We start from the raw sequence: 20,728 nt of genomic DNA, 5'->3' as shown, positions 1-20,728 counted from the left end.
TGTGTATCCATAGGAGAAAGCATCTGAGTTGTTACCCACTAATTTGGCATGAATACCCAAATGCTCCTTTTTTCAAGATGTATAAATGCATATGTAAATGGAAAATCAGGATTAACAAACACGTTTTTCTCTTCAAACGAATCATTTCCATGCAGAGTAAGTGGGGATAAGGTAAATGAAAAAGTAGCTATGGTTAAACAGCCAACTCCTTGATCACTGGAGGTCAAATTAAATATCTTGTTTGAAAAGTTGTTGGAGAAGTAGTACAATGCAGTGGCTAAGCGCAGAGTTCAAAGTCAAGCTCCTCCAGGAAGTTACTGTGGGAACAAGTTATGTAACATCTCTTGGCCTCAGTTGCTTGAGGTCAGTAATCTACTCAGTTACTTTTACCTTCCCCTTGCAGAAATGGTGCATGCAGATGAGTTTATTCTCTACAAATGAGTTCACAGTAAAAACCAAAGACAGGTTTTTTAGTGTTCTATAAGTGAAGGAAAATTGAATTGTATTGAAAAGTGCATCACTAGAACATGTAAGTTCTTGGAAGAGGACAGTCATGTTATACCACATATAAATTCAGTTAATTTTGTCAAGATGAAAATGGATTCATTATCTTTACTAGAATTTTGCAACTTGTATGTGAACTGTCTGTGGCTGTGTCAGTATACATATATATGTTTTCAGGGACATGGCAGTGGGAGAAATTACTTTTGCTTTTCATTTCTTAGTTTTTTAATAATCCTATATATGTCATACATGCCTGGAGACCAGAACTTTTTTTCCAGAGTTCCGTAGCACATCCATTGAACCTAGCAGATGAACACAGAGTGCTCCAAGCAAGGGGCTCTTACTGATTAGTAAAGCTCTAGCCATAAATAAGAGGCCTTAGCTGTAAGTAGCAGTTTCTAGAGAGGGAGGTAGTGAGTTCTACCAACCCTGTATCATCAGTAAGAGTACTCCCTAAAGCATGGTAGTTGGGGGGAAGATGGGAGTCATGTTACTTTATATTCTCTGAGATTTCCAACGTGTATTTTTAGAGCATCTTTCTCTCTAGAACTAGTGCTACTTATAATATTGCTTCAAAACTTCAATTTATGTTGATATTGTCCAAACCACCTTAATTTCTTTCAAGTGGAACTGCCCCTTTGAAAGAATAGCTTACAAAAGAAAAGGATTAATTAATTACACCAACAGTTCAAAAACAGCTACCTTCTAAATCAGTGGATCTCTGTCTTGGTTATTTTGATAAGGCTCTCTTCATTTACATAACTTTTCCCTTCCTGCAGTCAGTTCAATTACCTTATTTTCTTGTTTTATAACTCTGCTAACAGGTACATCATTTGTAATCCATGAAACCAGCTCCCCTATTCAGTTTTGTTTGTTTTTATCTCCATCTCCCTTTGCCTTAAATGCCATTTGGAAATCAGGTATTTTTAATGAAATTGTTGCTTTCTTATCAGTTGTGACACATTCAGATTCTTACTCAATAAAAGCTGAGGTCACTGAGACCTCTGTAATAGTGCTACAATTTAAAAAATTGATTTAATTTTGACTTCTTTCAAAAATTAATAGATATGCTGAAGTTGTGGCTATAGTCTTATATTTGTAATTTTAGTTTACCTGAAAAAAAGAAATAGTGTTGACAGCCTGATAAATGCATACTATGTTGGTAAAAGAAAAGATATTCTAATTTCTAAGACCAAACTAGGTCTGTGTGATATAGATAAACCAGCTCCTCATTTCAAGATCAGTCATAACCTGGGCTGCCAGAGACTGATTGAGGAGATAATTTAATAAATGAGTGCCAGAGGGAGTTCAATGAACTTTATATGAAACGACCTGACAATGGAATTTCCTAGGGTGAGTCCATCCCATGTCACTAGGGCAAGGACAGGCCCGAGGAGTGGATTTTGAGAACCATGAAGTGTCTTTCTAGGAGGGGCTATACACACGTGCTGGGGAATGAAACTCCACCATTAACCACACAGAGTTTTATGCCTATTGGCACTTTCCTCCCTTAACTCCTGTATTTGAAGAAATAACTTTCTATTTGATGACCACCCACAGCAGATATTTAAAAATGTATTATTCAACAAGTGCATTTAATTTGCACCCTAATGTTCTCCAAAATCAAAATTATTGGTTTTCTTTCCCATTTTTTAGAATGTTTGGTTTGACATTATGTACCCCAAGGAATGTATATCACTGAATTGTATCACGGAGACAAGTGTAATACAAATGTTTTCCTTTTTCAAATTCTACTTTACTGAAGAATCAAAGAAAAAAACCTGTATAAAACATACATAAATTATATTTTCGCAAGGGAGCCTCCCAATTAAACTGGTGGCAGAACATGGCTAAACGCAGAATTATGCAAGAAACTAGGGTCTGAAAAATGTTGGTTTTTCTCAACACATTTGTAATAGGCACATCTGTCAATCAGAATGAACCTAAGAGAAGGACTATGTAGTGTTTAATCATATATATAGCAGTTAAGTTAATCATATGCTAACAGAATACACTAAAATTTTTTTTTGCTATAAGTTTTATGGAAGAACCATCTTTCTCTGATCCCCTAGAGGAAAAAAAATGTCTCAATATAGCAGTAAATATACATTTTAATTTTTTCAAGTAGAGAGAAAAAAATATTTTTGTCTTCATGACTTTCCAATTTTGCATCAGTTTCTAAATGTAAACAATTCTAAAAATGACAGTCAACTTGTTTTTTAATCTTTCTTTTCCCAAACTGCTGTGAGACTGTTGTGCCATGAATAGAAGAAGACAGCAAGGGCTTTATCTGTAAGGTAGAAGTTCTAAAGACAAGGAAGTCTGTCTATTAGCTCCCAGGTTTGCATAACTTAGGTTGTTCCAGTAAGGCGTATTTCATTTTATTTCTTTCTTCCAGACTTTATGTTTCAACTGTCTCCAAAACTTTTTACTCCCGTGGATTGATGGAAGAATGCACATGTGTAAGGGGAGGGGCTGGGGGCTGTATGAGTATAGCCCTTCCATCTGTGAGAATCATATTATGCTCTCATGGAATATATATATATGTGTCTGATAATGATATATTATAATTAAACAAATGATCTTTCATTATTCCAGTTTCAGTTTTGAGAAAGTCTTATGTCAGAAATATCTTTGTTTCTCCTCATACACAAACATGTTTGTTTTTGGTTTTTGGTTTTTGGTTTTTAATATAGGTCCTTGTTGGTTACCTACTTTATACAGAGTAGCATGTATGTGTTAGTCCCAGACTTTGGTGACCATAAGGCTATGTCTGTGGGTCTATTTCTGTTTTGTAAATAAGTTCATTTGTATCTTTTTTTAGGTTCCACGTATAAGGGATATCATATGATATTTGTCTTTCTCTGTCTGACTTACTTCACTTAGTATGAGAATTTCTAGTTTCATCCATGTTGCTTAAAATGGCATTATTTCATTCTTCCTTATGGCTGAGTAATATTCCATTGTATATATAAACCACATCTTCATTATCCATTCATTTGTCAATGCACATTTAGGTTACTTTCATGTCTTGGCTATTGTAAATACTGCTGCAATGAACAATGGGGTGCATGTATCTTTTTGAATTAGAGTTTTCATTTTTCCAGGATATATGCCCAGGAGTGGAATTGCAAGATCATATGGTAGCTCTATTTTTAGTTTTTTAAGGAACCTCCATACTGTTCTCCGTAGTAGCTATACCAATTTACATTCCCACCAACAGTGTAGGAGGGTTCCTTTTTCTCCACACCCTCTCCAGCCTTTATTATTTGTAGACTTTTTAATGATAGCTGAAGAAATTCTTAAGCCCTTTTGTGCTCATCTGTAAAACGAGAATGTCCTAGTTCTTACCTTGTATGTCTCAACCTTTTATGATGGTTGTAGCGATTAATGAGATGAAATGAATTAATAATCAATAAAAGCACTTTCTAAAAATACACCCCTGCTAGAATATACTCAGTAGGAGATCAGGTGCCTCGTCTGTCTTGTTTACCACTGTATTTCCACTGTTTGAATGGTGCCTGGATTTTAATGGGCATTCAATGTGTGGTGATTTGACAGATGAAGGGACAGTGCCTCTCACACACAATACATGGTCATTATCTGTCTTACTGTTCTTCACATATGCCTTCCTCTAGATCTGTGTGTTCTCCTCTCTATTATCTGAACACTTAATTCCCAGCCTTCTGCTCTTACCTAGGAGCAGCCCCTCAGTTGAAATGTTTTTCTGTTTTTTTTCTGTCTATCCAAAGTTACCTAGTTCTCTGAGATTCGTACCTTCTTAAAGAAGTCAACCTTATAAAGTTTCTGATCTTACAATTTGTCTCTTGGATTTTGACTTTTGACTGTGATCACTTTAGATTTTGTGTATATTATCAACTCCCCTTGCCTTAATTTGACACCAAAAAGTATGTGTGCTGGGGGAGATGAAGGGAAAGGATTGTATTACCTTTGTATCAATCATAATGTATTACTTGGTTCTCATATTAGTTTTCTATTGCTGCTGTACCAACTTAACACAAATTTAGTGGCTTAAAACAAAATGAAGTTTTTATTTTACAGTTTTGGAGTTCAGAAGTGCGAAATGGATCTTACTGGGCTAAAATCAAGGTGTCTGTAGAAATACGTTCCTTTCTGGGGGCTCTAAGAAAAAATAAATTTTCTTGCCTTTCAAAGCTTTTAGAGGCTGCCTCCATTCCTTGGCTCACGGCCCCTTCCATCTTCAAACCTAGAAGTAGCCAGTTGGGTCTTTCTCACATCACATCACTCTGATACTGACTCTTCTGCCTCTCTCTTCCATATTTTAGGACACTTGTGATTACTTTGGGCTCACCTTGATAATCCTGGATAGGCTCTGTAATAGGTCAACTGATTAGCAACCCTAATTATATCTGCTACCATAATTTTAATGTCTTTTCCATGTAACCTAATCTATACACAAGTTCTGAGAAGTAGGACATGGACATTTTTTGCAGCCCATCATTCTGCCTACCACATTTCTCTATTTTTAAGATTCTTCTTTATAGTCAGCTAGGACAACCTGACTGAGAGCTTAGCTCTGCCACATTCCTGGCACTAGTTCATTCATTAATTGGGAATAATTTGGGCTACGAAATTCTAGTATGTAAAAAACTCAGTCAAATGTCTCGCCATAGAGATCTTAACTTGTTTGACCAAGTGCTCACCTTGTAGCCAATTTCTTGCATGGATTTTACTATTTTAATACTCCAGTCTTTTTTTTTTTTAACATCTTTATTAGAGTATAATTGCTTTACAATGGTGTGTTAGTTTCTGCTTTATAACAAAGTGAATCAGCTATACATATACATATGTTCCCATATCTCTTCCCTCTTGCATCTCCCTCCCTCCCACCCTCCCTATCCCACCCCTCTAGGTGGTCACAACCCACCCAGCTGATCTCCCTGTGCTATGTGGCTACTTCCCACTAGCATTCTATTTTACATTTGGTAATGTATATATGTCCATGCCACTCTCTCACTTTGTCACAGCTTACCCTTCCCCCTCCCCATATCCTCAAGTCCATTCTCTAGTAGGTCTGTGTCTTTATTCCTGTCTTACCCCTAGGTTCTTCATGACTTTTTTCTTTTTTCTTAGATTCCATATATATGTGTTAGCATACGGTATTTGTTTTTCTCTTTCTGACTTACTTCACTCTGTATGACAGACTCTAGGTCCATCCACCTCACTACAAATAACTCAATATCCTTTCTTTTTATGGCTGAGTAATATTCCATTGTATATATGTGCCACATCTTCTTTATCCATTCATCTGTTGATGGACACTTAGGGTGCTTCCATGTCCTGGCTATTGTAAGTAGAGCAGCAGTGAACATTTTGGTACATGTCTCTTTTTGAATTATGGTTTTCTCAGGATATATGCCCAGTAGTGGTATTGCTGGGTCGTATGGTAGTTCTATTTTTAGTTTCTTAAGGAACCTCCATACTGTTCTCCATGGTGGCTGTATCAATTTACATTCCCACCAAGAGTGCAAGAGTGTTCCCTTTTCTCCACACGCTCTCCAGCATTTATTGTTCCTAGATTTTTTGATGATGGCCATTCTGACTGGTGTGAGATGATATCTCATTGTAGTTTTGATTTGCATTTCTCTAATGATTAGTGATGTTGAGCATCCTTTCATGTGTTTGTTGGCAATCTGTATATCTTCTTTGGAGAAATGTCTATTTAGGTCTTCTGAGCATTTTTGGATTGGGTTGTTTGTTTTTTTGATATTGAGCTGCCTGAGCTGCTTGTCAAGTTTGGAGATTAATCCTTTGTCAGTTGCTTCATTTGCAAATATTTTCTCCTATTCTGAGGGTTGTCTTTTCATGTTGTTTATGGTTTCCTTTGCTGTACAAAAGCTTTTAAGTTTCATTAGGTCCCATTTGTTTATTTTGTTTTTATTTCCATTTCTCTAGGAGGTGGGTGAAAAAGGATCTTGCTGTGATTTATGTCATAGAGTGTTCTGCCTATGTTTTCCTCTAAGTGTTTGATAATGTCTGGCCTTACGTTTAGGTCTTTATTCCATTGAGTTTATTTTTGTGCATGGTGTTAGGGAGTGTTCTAATTTCATACCTTTACATGTACCTGTCCAGTTTTCCCTGCACCACTTATTGAAGAGGCTGTCTTTTCTCCACTGTATATTCTTGCCTCCTTTATCAAAGATAAGGTGACCATATGTACATGGGTTTATCTCTGGGCTTTCTATACTGTTCCATTGATCTATATTTCTGTTTTTGTGCCAGTACCATACTGTCTTGATTAGTGTAGCTTTGTAGTATAGTCTGAAGTCAGGGAGCCTGATTCCTCCAGCTCCTTTGTCTTTCTCAAGATTGCTTTGGCTATTCGGGGTCTTTTGTGTTTCCATACAAATTGTGAAATTTTTTATTCTAGTTCTGTGAAAAATGCCAGTGGTAGTTTGATGGGGATTGAATTGAATCTGTAGATTGCTTTGGGTATTAGAGTCATTTTCACAATGTTGATTCTTCCAATCCAAGAACATGGTATATCTCTCCATCTATTTGTATCATCTTTAATTTCTTTCATCAGTGTCTTATAATTTTCTGCATACAGGTCTTTTGTCTCCTTAGGTAGGTTTTTTCCTAGATATTTAATTATTTTTCTTGCAATGGTAAATTGGAGTATAGTCTTTAAAAATTGTGAATCACTATGTTGTATATCTGAAACTTATATAATATTGTAAATCAACTATACTGTCAATTTTAAAAAAAGGGAGAATTGGCAAAACAATGTATGGTATATCCATAGGAAGGAATATAAACCATAGTTAGTGTAACAAATATACTTCTTCATATACTAACATAAAATGATCCTGAAACATATTATTAACTGTAAAAAAGGAACTTAAAAAAATGTTAAGTAGAAAATTATCCATTTATTAAAACACAACCATAAATTTGTTCATCTGTATATATAGCAACATATGCTCTGCTCAAAGCACTCACCAGACTGTTACTGTTTAAAGAAAGAAACAACTTAGGATCTCAATAATTTTGCTGATTTGGGCCTTATGATAGAATTTGATAAATGATGGCTATTGGTTCATATCTGGAAGCCAAATAAATTTTGGCCATCACATTGTTTTGTTTGTTTGCTTTTTTAATTGAGCAGTTATTAAACAAAACATGAGAGTCACATAAAAAACAAACAAACCCAGAATTACCAGCCTTAAAAATTAGATTTGGCAGCAGTAGATTGAAATTCTGCAAGGCAGCCTGTACCTTCAAGCCCACCACAATATTTATTGATCCTTTTACTCATTTCCATTATCTCCGTGGCACCTGTACATTTGTGAGTTTTATGTCTTTGACTGTTTTCATTATCACTATATTTAATATCTAAAAGCCTTGACTTAGTACACTTCCTTGGATGCTAATGTACTGCTAGAACTGATGGCACATCTAGAAAATGATGAAGTAAACTTTTTCTAGTACTCCCTGATGGGTGTTTTTCTTTTATATATATTAATGACTCCAGCTTCCATCCCAGAGTGCCGGCCACATCAGGGAGTGTCAATGAAAGAATAAATGAATGAAAAAATAAGTGAAATCGGTGGCTGTGGAATAGAATAAAGGCAGCTGGTTAGATCTTTGGTCTCATTAGCTAAATGTTATCATTGAACTGAACATCTATAGCTATGGTTGCATACTGTAGAGCAGTTGGAGTCTTAGGAGATAACCTAATGTGATTAAAGTTTCTTACCTCTCTGTGTGGCAACAGAAGTCTCCTTTGAGTAGCTACTTAGAGAATCATGAGTTCCTGGCTCTTGATGTAGATCAGAACCAATTTGGTAGAAAAACCATAAAAGTGAAATCTACTAGTTAGGTAATCCTATGTTAAACCTAAATGAGTAGGTCAAAATCCAAGCCCATCATTCCAGTTTTCAAAGATGAGATGCAGAGTTTCTGTTATTTTCTCTCATTCTGGGAAGTCTTTAGGTTTAACTTCAGAAGTAAATGAATTTGAAATAAAGCTGTAGGCTAACAGTCCACTGTCTCAACTGACTCTACAAATCGGTTGAGTACCCTGACAATGTGGGTGTTTCCCTTCAGTTAGATCTAATTGAAAACCCATGTGTCTCTTAATTTGCCTTAGACATTTCCTATATGTAAGGTATTATTATTGACTTGGGAAATGACTATACAGAAAATCAGGACCCATTCATTAAAATTTAAACTTTTATCAGATTCCATTTCTTTTTTTTTTTTTTTTTTTTGTGGTATGCAGGCCTCTCACTGTTGTGGCCTCTCCCGTTGTGGAGCACAGGCTCCGGATGTGCAGGCTCAGCGGCCATGGCTCACAGGCCCAGCCGCTCTGCGGCATGTGGGATCTTCCCGGACCGGGGCACAAACCCGTGTCCCCTGCATCGGCAGGCGGACTCTCAACCACTGTGCCACCAGGGAAGCCCCCAGATTCCATTTCTAAATACAAAGAAAGCAACTTAAAGTATGTAATTTATGTTTTAACATTTACATTTGATCTGTCACTTTTTCTTTGAGCTAAATGGCCCCAGTGTACACACAGGGAGACCAGCAAGAAAGTGAAGTCTTACTTTTTAATTAGAGCAAATGTGTTAAATGGATGTAAAGTAATTTGAATACAGCAGAGACCTCTGAAATCTCTATCAATAAATCTGGAACTGCAGCAGGTCTGTCTCTGCATCATAGATTTAGTTAAAGTTGGGTTTGAATTATGACAGTGAAATGAATATGTAACTAATGCAATCAAGTGTCAATAATTCATGAGAAAGTAATTCCTTAATGTTCATGACTCACTTAATAATTTAAGATTTTTTAAACTTGATAATAGGACCAATGAGGTCTTCATAGGTGAAGAAATAAGGAAATTCAGTACCTGCTCCAAGTATTGTTATTTCTTGAGTTCATCTAATTTTCCTGCTATTTATTTTGTGGGAAGAAAAAGAGTTGTTTTGGTAATGGTCTGTTTCTATTTGGTGTTTCTGTAGATTCCACACAAAAATTATTTCCTACATAATTAATGATCAGTTTGGTTCTGATTACATATTAAACATTTAAGTAAAATTTTCAGTCATTCAACTAGTTGGATGTTTGTCATCTATAACACAGATTTATTACATGTGGGGATTTATTTTGAGAAGCAATGCTAAGTGTAAAATGATATAGTCAGGGTTTTATAAATATCCATTTGGGCTTTGTCTATTTTATAGGCAACATTTTTTTCTAGAGACATTTATTTGAAAATGCTAACCAATCTATATTACCTATGCTACAAAGGGGAAAAATAATTTGGTAAGATATAAAAGGGTAAAAGTGTGTTTTATTTCAACTTGACATTTCACTATACACTCTCTTTGCTAGAAAATGTAGAGAAAGACCAGTAAAATCCGTGTGTTTTCATCTCTTTTTACATACTTTTCAGTCACCACTGTTTTTATTTCTCCTTAATCCAGTGTTCCATGTGTTATAGGAGTTCTGTCCAACACTATAAAAGTGTCCTTATTTGCATCACTTTTCATATTAGATGTTCAAGAGTCCTTTGAAAAAATTTAAAATGATTTGTATCTGCTAGAGTCTCTTACCTACATGTTTATTTCAGCTCCTTAGAAAATTCTAACAGTTTTTCCCTCAGAAATAATGTTGGCTTTTATCCTTTAAATTGTTATTTAAGTTACATGAAACATGCTGAACTTAGCAATGTGCTTAGAGAGAGAGGAGAAGGTTGTTTAATTTAATCCAAGCTAAATTCCAAGTGCAAAGCACTCCAAGACGATACTGGATTACCCAAGGTAAATAAAAGGTATCGAGTTACCCAGGAGAGTAACCCTTACAGAAGTTTTAGTGTCACTAGTGTTACACCTTGTCTTTATCTAGTCTGAGTTGAAGATCAACAGTAGTTTTCACAAATAGTACAGAGGCCAAAGCTGTCCTCTGTGCACTCTTTCTGTATCCCTAGTACTGTACCATTTCTCACAGTGTGGTCTGTGGCTAACTTGTTTTAGACTGTCTCACTTAGAATGCTTGTTTAAAATGCTTGTTATCAGGTATCCTTCAAGACCCAGTAAATCACTCATCCATGTCCAAGATCAGACCTGGGAACTTTCATTTTAACAAGCTTCTAAGGTGGTTTTTAGACACCCCAAATTTTAGAAACACTTTATACAGTCTTCTCTGATAGCTAAAATCTTTTCAGCAAATTTTAAAGCTGTGAGTCAGGATGTAAGCCAGAGGAGTTGGAAATAAATCCTTGGATATGTCAGTATCTTTAATTTTGAGATTTGTGTAATGAGGGAGTAATGAAGAAATGATTATGTCAGTGTCACTGAAAAGTTTTGATAACACTCTGCATCCTGAAGAATGACAATACTACACAAATTCTATGTGTCTGAATAAAAAAGTGTCTATGGGTAAAATATGAAGGTACTTAAGTTTTTGACTGTATCTCTAGGTTCACAATGTGCTACTACTCAAAGGATCCGTTGCATCATTTATACTTGTAAATTGCAAAATTGCGGACTCATTTACTTTTTCAGGTTAAAAATTAAGTCAGTGTGTTTTCTTTACATTTTGATATTTTGATTTCTGTACTTTATCACTAATTATGAAATATGAGGATTTGATATTTTTTATTAAAATAGATTTAAGCATCAACATAGAGCTGAACAAAAATTCTCACTCTGCTGTTTATCCCTAAATTAAAATCAATTTAGCAGTATTCTGGTATACAAATTGTATGGGAGTGAGCCCTCAGAATAGAATTTTTAGGATCTTTCTCCGATTTTTTTTTTTACTAATTCCAGTCTTCCTTGGGGTCAGTGGGCTGTACACAGCTTGGATGGGGCTGCTCAAAGGTAGGTTCTGGGAACTGATGAGAGCAGATTAGTCAATTCTTATCATTACTGCTTCATTCCTGAAATCTGCCTTGTTCTGGTAGACGTACTAGGAGAAACAGTTTATCATTCCCTCCCACAATCAGAGTCTGGTGGCCTTAAATCTTCCAAATCCCAGAGTACCTGAGACCCAGCCCAAAATATCTGCAGGCCATGAAGATATAAAAAAGGAAAATTATTCTATCCAGGTCTTTAATCGACTTGTCTATATGACTGTCAGCAGGTTGGTGCACAAGGCCTCAGACAAGAACATTGCTTTCAGCAAATTTAACAAATTAAGTGAGATTGAGATTCAACTTTACAAATATGATTCCAATTTATAGCTATTTGGAGAAAGTATTTTATTCTTAATTCCTCAAAGCCACAAAATATCATAGTGAGAATGTCTGTTGCTAAATGTGTCAGATTATTATGTGTGTTTGCAGTACAACATCCTTAATTAAGAAACAGCTTATCAGATGTCAAATCCCAGTGCCACAATTTATTACCTATCTGACTTTTGTAAAGGATTGATGAGGATCAGAATATGCCACCCCAAAATATCTTTCTTTGGTGTAAGGATTATTTTGAGCTGAAGGCAATTGAGGAGCAGCAGGTGAAGGAAAAACTAAAAGGAGAGCATAACCTTCCCTTTTGTAAAGGAAATTAACATTTATAAAGGAAATTTCCATTTGTAAAGGTGTCTCTGGCTCCTCTAACAGGGAGAGGGAGGACTCTTAACAACTCTTAACAATGGAGAAGGCACTGATTTAAATCTGCATTACCATCCTTACTAAGTAACCCTTGTTTAACATTTTTTTGATAAATTTTCTGGTCTCCTTCCTGTAACTTACTTCCCCTTCTCCAGAAACCCCAAACCCTTTTTGTCTTTGTCTACCCTAAGATGGTATATATGTTAGGGGAACCACTGACCTAAAATGCCCACCCTTGCCAGCCATGATAGTAACCACTTGCATGAGTTATCTTACAACAGGAAATCCTGGTAAGGAACACGGAACTAACAAGCTACCACCAACTGGAAGAATTCGGGAAAGGTCAAAAGGAGAGAGGAGGTGCCAACCTCTGTGTCTTACCAACCTCCCAGAATCCATCTCTCTGGAACCCATCTTGTCTGAGCGATGCACGCACCACCAGGAATGACCCTGAGTCAGAATGATTGGCCAGAGACAACCCGGAAACTAACCCCATTACCATAAAACCTGAGACTGCAAGCCACGTGACAGAGCAGTTCTCCAGGCTTCCCTTGCCCTATTGCTGTCTGCCCAGGCGCCCCTTCACAGTAAAGTCTCTTGCTTTGTCAGCACGTGTGTCTCCTCAGACAATTCATTTCCGAGTGTTAGACAATGCCCACTCTCGGGCCCTGGAAAGGGTCCCCTTCCTGCAACATATATACCCCTCAAATTCTGACTTTCTCCTTGAATCACATTTCCTTGTGAATTCCTGTGTGTATGCACGTGCTTAAATCTGTTTTTTCCTCTTGTTATCTATTTTTATCACTTTGATGTCCCAGCCATTGAAATTAGAAAGGTAGAGGAAGAGTTTTCTTTCCTCCCATATAGTACATTAACATTTCTAAAACTTAGCTTTTTATTAGAATAAAATTTTTATCTATCTCTTAGGGCATGTGTAAGAATTAAGATTGTTACCAAACCAAACTCAGGTCAGCTCTCCTGATGTGCAGCAAAGCCAATCTACTGACACCAGGTTGTAGTGAAGGAAAGTGCAGCATTTATTACAGGGTGCAAAGCAAGGAGAACAGGCAGCTCATGCTCAAAAGACCCAACTCCCTGATGACTTTCAGGCAAGGGGACATTTCAGGCAACTTTAGGGCTGAGAGTCCATGATCAGCTCATGGACATTCTTCATTGGTTTGTGATGAGGTAATAGGGTGATGTTTCGGAAATCTTAATCATCAACCTTCTGGTTCCAACCAGTCTTGGGTCTATGTGCTGTGCTGTGGTCAGCATGTAGTCAACATTCTCCACTGGGTGGGCATCTTAACTTCTGCAAAACAACTCAAAGGTATATGTCAGATTGTTATGTACATCTCTGAGGGGGAATTAGGAGTTCTGTGACTCTGCCTTATCACTGAACTGTTTAAGCTATCATTACTTTTCTTGCTTCACTATTTTTCTTTTGTGTCTGCATTCCTTCACTTCTCTAATTAGTAACTGCTTGAGTCTGCTCTTTGGAACTCAGGGAAGGCCTAAGAGACTAAAGCCTTTTTTCTACAAACAAGAAACAGGGGACATGGAGGGGCTTTTGTACCTGGGACAGGATCCTGCTCAGTTTCAATTCCCCCTTTTCTTTGATACTTCTCAATCCTGAGAGGAACAGGGACTGGACAAGAAAGGGAATAAAGTTTTGGACAGAGAGGTTAATCATAAACTAGGTAGGGGAACTCAGCTTTAGGGGGATTTGGTTTCAAAATTGAAATACATCCAAAACTTTTAACAGTATCTAACTGATAAAGCTTAATATAAAATGACTATTATTGTTATCATAATTATTAGAGTAATGCAATGATAACAGTTTGTTCTCTACCGCAAAATCAGGTTAGGTTGACGCTTTCATTGGTCTTTTGTTGTAGCTGTCTACACTAAGTGTTAAAAAATATTGGACTGTATGTCTTCTTTATATGTTAGAGTTTAAACTAAGAAATAATTCATCATAGATAGAATGTTATAAAGTAGTACATGTTAATTTAAAAATTAATCTTATTTATATATATATATATTTTTTTTTTTTTTTTCTTTTTGCGGTATGCGGGCCTCTCACTGTTGTGGCCTCCCCCGTTGCGGAGCACAGGCTCCGGATGCGCAGGCCCAGCGGCCATGGCTCACGGGCCCAGCCGCTCCGCGGCATATGGGATCCTCCCAGACCGGGGCACGAACCCGTATCCCCTGCGTCGGCAGGCGGACTCTCAACCACTTGCGCCACCAGGGAGGCCCTTATTTATATTTTAATTAAAAGAAACAAAAGAATTATGTAGCATCTTTTGAGTGTGTTAATATTTTCAGTGCAGTTCAGGTCATTCCATTTTTCTTGTATTCACCTTGATGTGAGGCATGATTAGATTAGTTTCATAAAGCAGGCCAAGCAAATTCCCATGAATCTAAGTTACTGACTTGGACTTTTATAAAATTATGCATTTTAAAAGTGTTGACTGAAAAAAAAATTGCACAAGCTGAGAGTTGTGAGTTAAGTTTTATCTGGGGCAACATGAAGACTATAGTCTGGGAGATGGCATTTCAGATAGCTCTGAGAAACTTCCCCAAAGAGGTAGAGGGGAGGGTCAGTGTTATACATGACTTTAGTGAAGGGGGGGTGCGTGGTACCTGCAGTCAAGCACACGTTTTGGCAGAGGCTTGCTGCCAGTCACAAGGAGCACATGTCACCATTAATGATTTTAGTGCTTTTCTAGATACGAGGAGATGCAAGAATTGGGCTCATAAAATCTTCTCCTGAAAATATCTATCTGAAGCCCTGTTCTGCCAGTTTTTCCCAGGGCACAGAGTACCTCATTCCTGATCTCCGCCCTGAACTCCTTTCAGGGGGTCTTGAAGGGGTCAGCAGACTGAAGTGGCTCATGATTTATTCCTTGTAGAGGTAGATGGCAAGTGCCAATTTGTAGTTGGCAAAAGCTAAAAGGGACTCTTAGCTCCATCAATATGGATTGTTCCTTGGATTGATTTGGGATACTGAACATTTCTAAGAGAGTCAAAATATATATTAGCATATTTCAGTTGCTGAAATATCATATGGTAATGAATATATCCAACTTTATTTCCCCAGTGTTTCTCGCATTTAACTACAACTCCATTCATCTCCTATATTCATTTATTTATTTTACAAAGTACCTATTAACATCTTGAAGAATGTATTAATCTTGGGCAATAATTTACTTTACAGAGAGAAAACTGAGAATTTGTTAAATTAAGAGAATTATACAAGGGCACAGTAGTTAATAAATCTGAGGGTGTGTGTGTGTGTGTGTTTGGTTCTTAAATTCAATTACATAGCAGGTTCTTCTGTTCCTTATTCACCCAGGTAGCTCTGAGAATGTGAGTCATATAAAGATCATTCAGGAATGTTTAACTGGAACACTCTTAGTAGAATACAGTATAGTTATGAACTGTAGGGGAGGAAGAACTTATCTACCCTTTTAGGTTCAGTGGTTGGGGGAGGAAGGGGGCACTATGAATTAAACCGACCACAGACAGATTAATAGGAGAAAAGGCATATACAGTTATTAATTTTTAATTTTACATGCATGGGGGCATCACAAAAAGAAGTGAATAGTCAAAGGAGCATTGAGATTCGAGAGCTTGTATACTATCTTATTGGGGAAAGGGACAGGCAGAGGGCACTTCCGTGAGAACAAATAACTTAGAAGTGTGGGGGAAGGGCACTTACGGAAACAAAAATGAATTTTTTGAAAGATAATGTGACCTTGGAAAATAGATAGGCTCTATGATAGTTTTTTGACATTTGTTTGAGTTTAGTGGTGACTTCTTTCCTTCTTATCTCCAAGGATAGAATTTTTGGAGAGGGGATTTATGACAACTGAATTCTTTGGGGAGGTTCTGCTTTTAGGAAAATAAGAGATTTTAGCAACTCAAATGCCTTCAGCTCAAAATAATTCTTTTGTCAAAGTGGCATATTTTGAGATGGCATATCCCTGCATATCCCCAGAGCCCATCGTACATGAATAATAAATTGATACAATATTAAAAATAAATTTATTAATATTAATCAATAAATATTTGTTGATGGTTCGATTAACTTTGGAACAGTATGATAGACATTGCTAAAGAGACCTTTAGAGTTTAGTTCTAAAAAACTGTTATTTTAACTGCACTATAGTCTCTTCTCTCCTGAGGAAAAAAATGCATTAAATTGATGTAGTCAGTTGTAAATCACATTCTGTATCCTTGACCTGGGTTTAAAGTACTCTCTTTTGCACGTGGAGAGCAGGTGCTTCTGTCCTTTGTAGATGTATATGTGCATGCTGTTTGCCTTTACATTTATTGCTGAAGTTGGTGCCAAAAGAATGTTGATCAATTCTAGTCCGTGCTTGGAGTTTACTCCTGTAAATTAAACTTGACAAAAATAGGGGTTGTTTGAAAACCGACTGTGTGAATTTTCAAAACCTCTTGTATCTGGCAATATGGAATAGAAAATTGAACGCTGTGTGGCCATCAGTACAGCATATTAACTACAGAATATGTTTGTGAGGCGTGGCTTTGTTTGTAACTACTTTGAGTCTGTAGATTTAGGATCTTATCTTGTCGAATAGCTGATTTTGTAAAAATCCAGAGGAGATCAAATGGTCCAATAAATTTTCTGTGATTTTTTTTTTTTTTTTTTTTTAATATTCTGCACTGGGGTCATCCTTGCTTTGGATTAACTAGGCATATAAAACCTCAGTGGGAGCCATACAGAATTACAGTATACTATTACAGAAAAGCTTCATTATTTCTTGACTCACTGTGTGCTATTGGTAAAACCCACCAGATATAGAAAGATGGTATACAGGCCCTCTGATCTGGTTTGTTAAGAGTTTATATTTGACTGTATGCAAAATGGCCATCAGTATAATTGAAGAAAAGAGACAGATGTAAAGTCATATAGTTTTAATCAATTGCTAAATCTGCCTGGAGGACAAGAAATACATCTGCCAACATATTACTTTGAATAGAAAAACTTAATAAGTGTTTTTAATAATGGTGAAAAAGTTGTAATGTAATAAAAATACATTTCAAGAAAATAATGTGTGTGAATGAGTGCTTGGTCTTACAAAAGGGAAAGTTTCTTTAGATGGATTACATAGGCTGCTTTCATCTATGTCAGAAAACACATGGCCAGTTGGGGCAGAAGTGTTTCTATAGCTTTCCACTCTCAAGCAAATATGCCTATATCTAGTCCAGATTGCCTCCTGCCCAATTAAAAATAAACGTAAGCAGTGAGCACAGAGGTATTTGCAATGTGACTGAGCTGTAAATACTGTGCAGATTAAAAAAAAAAACCTTATGCTAAATGCAGCTTCCCTAGTATGAATTTCACCTGTGTCCGTCTCCCAGCTTTTCTCATTCATGTAGCTACAAAGCCCTTTCATCTCATTGGCTTATCTTCCTGCAATTTTCCTTCTACTGCTTTCTTCCAGAATCAACTCCCTGACTGAAAGGAAGCCTACTGTCTGGAGTCAGCTTCTCCTCTCTTGTTGGCCGTAGGACTTAGAAATAACTGAAGACTTGCTTCGTGGATCAAGATGGAGACTATTTATATGGATAAAGGCTAAAGGTACGTGAAGATGTTTTAAGGCTAACTTAATTATATGTATATATAGACCTGATAATGACATTAAGATTGCTTACAAACAAGGAGATATATATTAAAAATGCCTGAATCAAGATTCTTCTTGGGCTGTCTTCGAAATTATATTTTTTTCCATGGATGAAACAAGTTCTGATCAAGGATTTTTACGTCTGATCAAGGTTACCAGTGACAGTTTCCAACTAGAAATGTGAATGCTTGGTTCATAATTAATTTTAATAAAGATTAAGGAATTAGAAGATATCAGAGCAGCATGATGCAAAACAAGAGTTTCTCAGTGAGCTCTCCTCATTCCACCTACATCAAAATAACCTAAGATCCTTGGAATGAAGCTCAGAAATTTGCTTTTTATGAAACATCAGCTACTTTGTCCACTAATGTCTGTGACTAACCTCTATAAAGAGCCTAATATGGGCTTTAGAAAAATATAGACCTGAATTAAATTCTGCTTTAGCCATCTACCACTTGTAGAATCTTGGGGCTCATGTAACTTAACTGAGTCTTTAATTTATTACTTGTAAAATAGGAATACTTCCAAAATTTCAGGATTGATTGAGACAATAAAATGAGATATCATGTGAAATGGCCAAACAACTTCTTAAAATATTTTGTATACTCAGAGGTAATTTAAAATAAAACTCACTTGTATACAGTATATCACTTTCAGCATACTGGAATGGGCCATAGAACTGGGCTCTCGTGGTTATATGTGTTTGCCAAATTTTCAAAATTAAGATATTTTTGCTCCAATCAGTTAAGTCCACTTCTCTGTCTACTATAACTTCTACAATGTTACTTGGGTCTATAGGCGTGTTTAAGATTCAATTAAGGGATGTTGAATTGAGAATACTTTTAGTTTGGGTTGAGTGAGATATATTTGTGCGGTGTGCAGCTGTCTAAGAGTAGCCTTGGCTTCCAGGAATATACCTACCTTCCACTGTGAGGACTCCTTCCAGTCAAGACCCAGAAGTGTAGGGCTTGGAGTCATTAGCAATCTGATAACATTCAACAGTAGCAGACATAACTGGAACTCTGTGGGAAGTAGAGATGAAATAAGATCTGAAATGTATGGAACCATAAGCTACTATGTAGACATTTTTTCTTATTATCAAATGCATAAAATTGTAAGCAAAGGATAAGGTTCTTAAAGATGCCAACTAAGAGCCTAAGTTCTGTCAGGAATATGTAATTTTAATGCACACATAATTTTAAATACACAATGCATTACTTTTATTTTTGATAGGAAATCATACACAGTAGAACTTATCACAATTCATGAGTTTGTGAGCCAAAATCTATAGTATTATTATAAGCACAAAGTAAGTCTGTATGGGGATTTGATGCATCCCAACTAATGATAATAATAATAAATTCTATCAGGTACTCTAGAGGAAAGGTTGAACTACATTTATAGTCTCCTCAGAAAAAAGATATTGTAATATGATTGTCCCATCCAAAGGCAACCAAAGATTTACAGCAAAAAAAAAAAAAAAAAAATGTAGAAAAATGAATCCTAGAAGTATGTTAGAGACAAATAATTATTTTCTGGATTTTATGCTTGCAATAAATCATAGTTTTTGTATATTTGTTTTTTATTATATTTTCTTATCCACTCAAAATAACCCTCACATTTATATTTACTTTTTATTTATATTTTTTGTTCTTTTACTTTAATAATACCCCATACTTATTTAAGCTTCAAGTCCCAGAAAATCTGGATCCACTTCTACGAGTATCCAACATACATGGTGGTAGAAACTATATTTGTTGTTAATAAACATCATATACAAAATTAAAAAAAAACTAGTTCAGAATAATGACTTATATTGTCCAACATTAACATGTAACTAAGCTATAAAAGGACCTGATGAGAATTAAAACATCTCTGTATTTTATTTCAGTTAGAAAATTAATAGAGAGTGACCAGTTTAAGATAGAATTGGGTGGTAACTGACCTGTCTTAGAAGTTATAACAACAGGGTCAAAGCAAAGATGACACAGTAATCACTCACTTAGGATTAACTAGTTATAGGTCAGTGAGTCACATACACAAGTGGATATGAAAGATAAACTACAACACTGGGAGATGGGGAATAGGAATAAAATAAAAGGGGGACTCAGTTGAAAAGGCAGTCTTATCTCCCATTTTAACATTTCCAAATATTACCAAGATTATATCCACAATGAGAACCAGAATTTTCAGAATAAGCCTCACTAAGTTTTTTTGTTTTTGCCATTGATTTCTTTTTCTGAAGAATCTTTCCCATTGTTCGAAGCTGTTAAACAAAAGTTAGAAATATTTGTTGCATAAGTGGACTTAGAGGTCATTAGATCTTGTGGGAAAAATACAACTTCTTAAAAACTACTGCAGTTAAAAGCCAAGGAAATGTTATTGAAAGCTGGCATCAAAGAGCAAAATTGTCTTGGAGATATAACTCAGATCATTGTGGAACCATTAGATACAATTACCTTAGACTCATTGTGACTTCTGAGGAGTGATTTTTGCGGAAGACACTGAATCGTGAAGCAATTGGAGTGGGTAACAAAGTGTAATGAGAAGTGAAAGTATGAGCTGCTAGATATCTACTATTAAGAAGTGAATTCTAAAACAATAATACAAATTATGTCACCTTGTTAAAAGAGAATGTGTAAGTGGAGTTAAAACTATTTATTCCTCATTTATGGTTTTCATTCATTTCTAAAGGCCAGATATTTGCATAAAGCTCTTAGCACTTAACATTACTTTGACTCTGATCATTACTTTGACTCTGATCATTACCTGAACTGAATTTTAAGTCTGTCTCATTAATATTTGAGGCTTTTAAAAAAGATATACTTCAATTTTACTTAATTGCAGTAAAACTTTTTCTCAATATTTAATGGTGGTTATAGTTTTCTGCCATTTGTAAGAAGTTGTAATAGCTCTCTAGTAGAAATAAACAGGAGAAAGTTTGAAACTAAATGTACTACTTTTTTCAAAA

At 36.0% G+C, this 20,728-nt stretch overlaps 1 long non-coding RNA gene across 1 annotated transcript in view; it reads left to right on the top strand.

Moving 5' to 3' along the window:
* LOC309809589 overlaps positions 1-20,728 on the top strand; it is a 380,658-nt gene that overhangs the window by 25,497 nt on the left and 334,433 nt on the right. The window contains exon 2 of the long non-coding RNA XR_014294876.1: positions 17,578-17,714. This is a non-coding gene — a long non-coding RNA (uncharacterized lncRNA). The remainder of the gene's footprint in view (positions 1-17,577; positions 17,715-20,728) is intronic.

Source organism: Mesoplodon mirus, assembly GCF_964341445.2.
Source record: "Mesoplodon mirus genome assembly, chromosome: 8".
NCBI lineage: Eukaryota > Metazoa > Chordata > Mammalia > Artiodactyla > Ziphiidae > Mesoplodon > Mesoplodon mirus.
The sequence above is the reverse complement of the archived record's forward strand: the minus strand, read 5'-3'. Positions and strand labels throughout refer to the sequence as shown.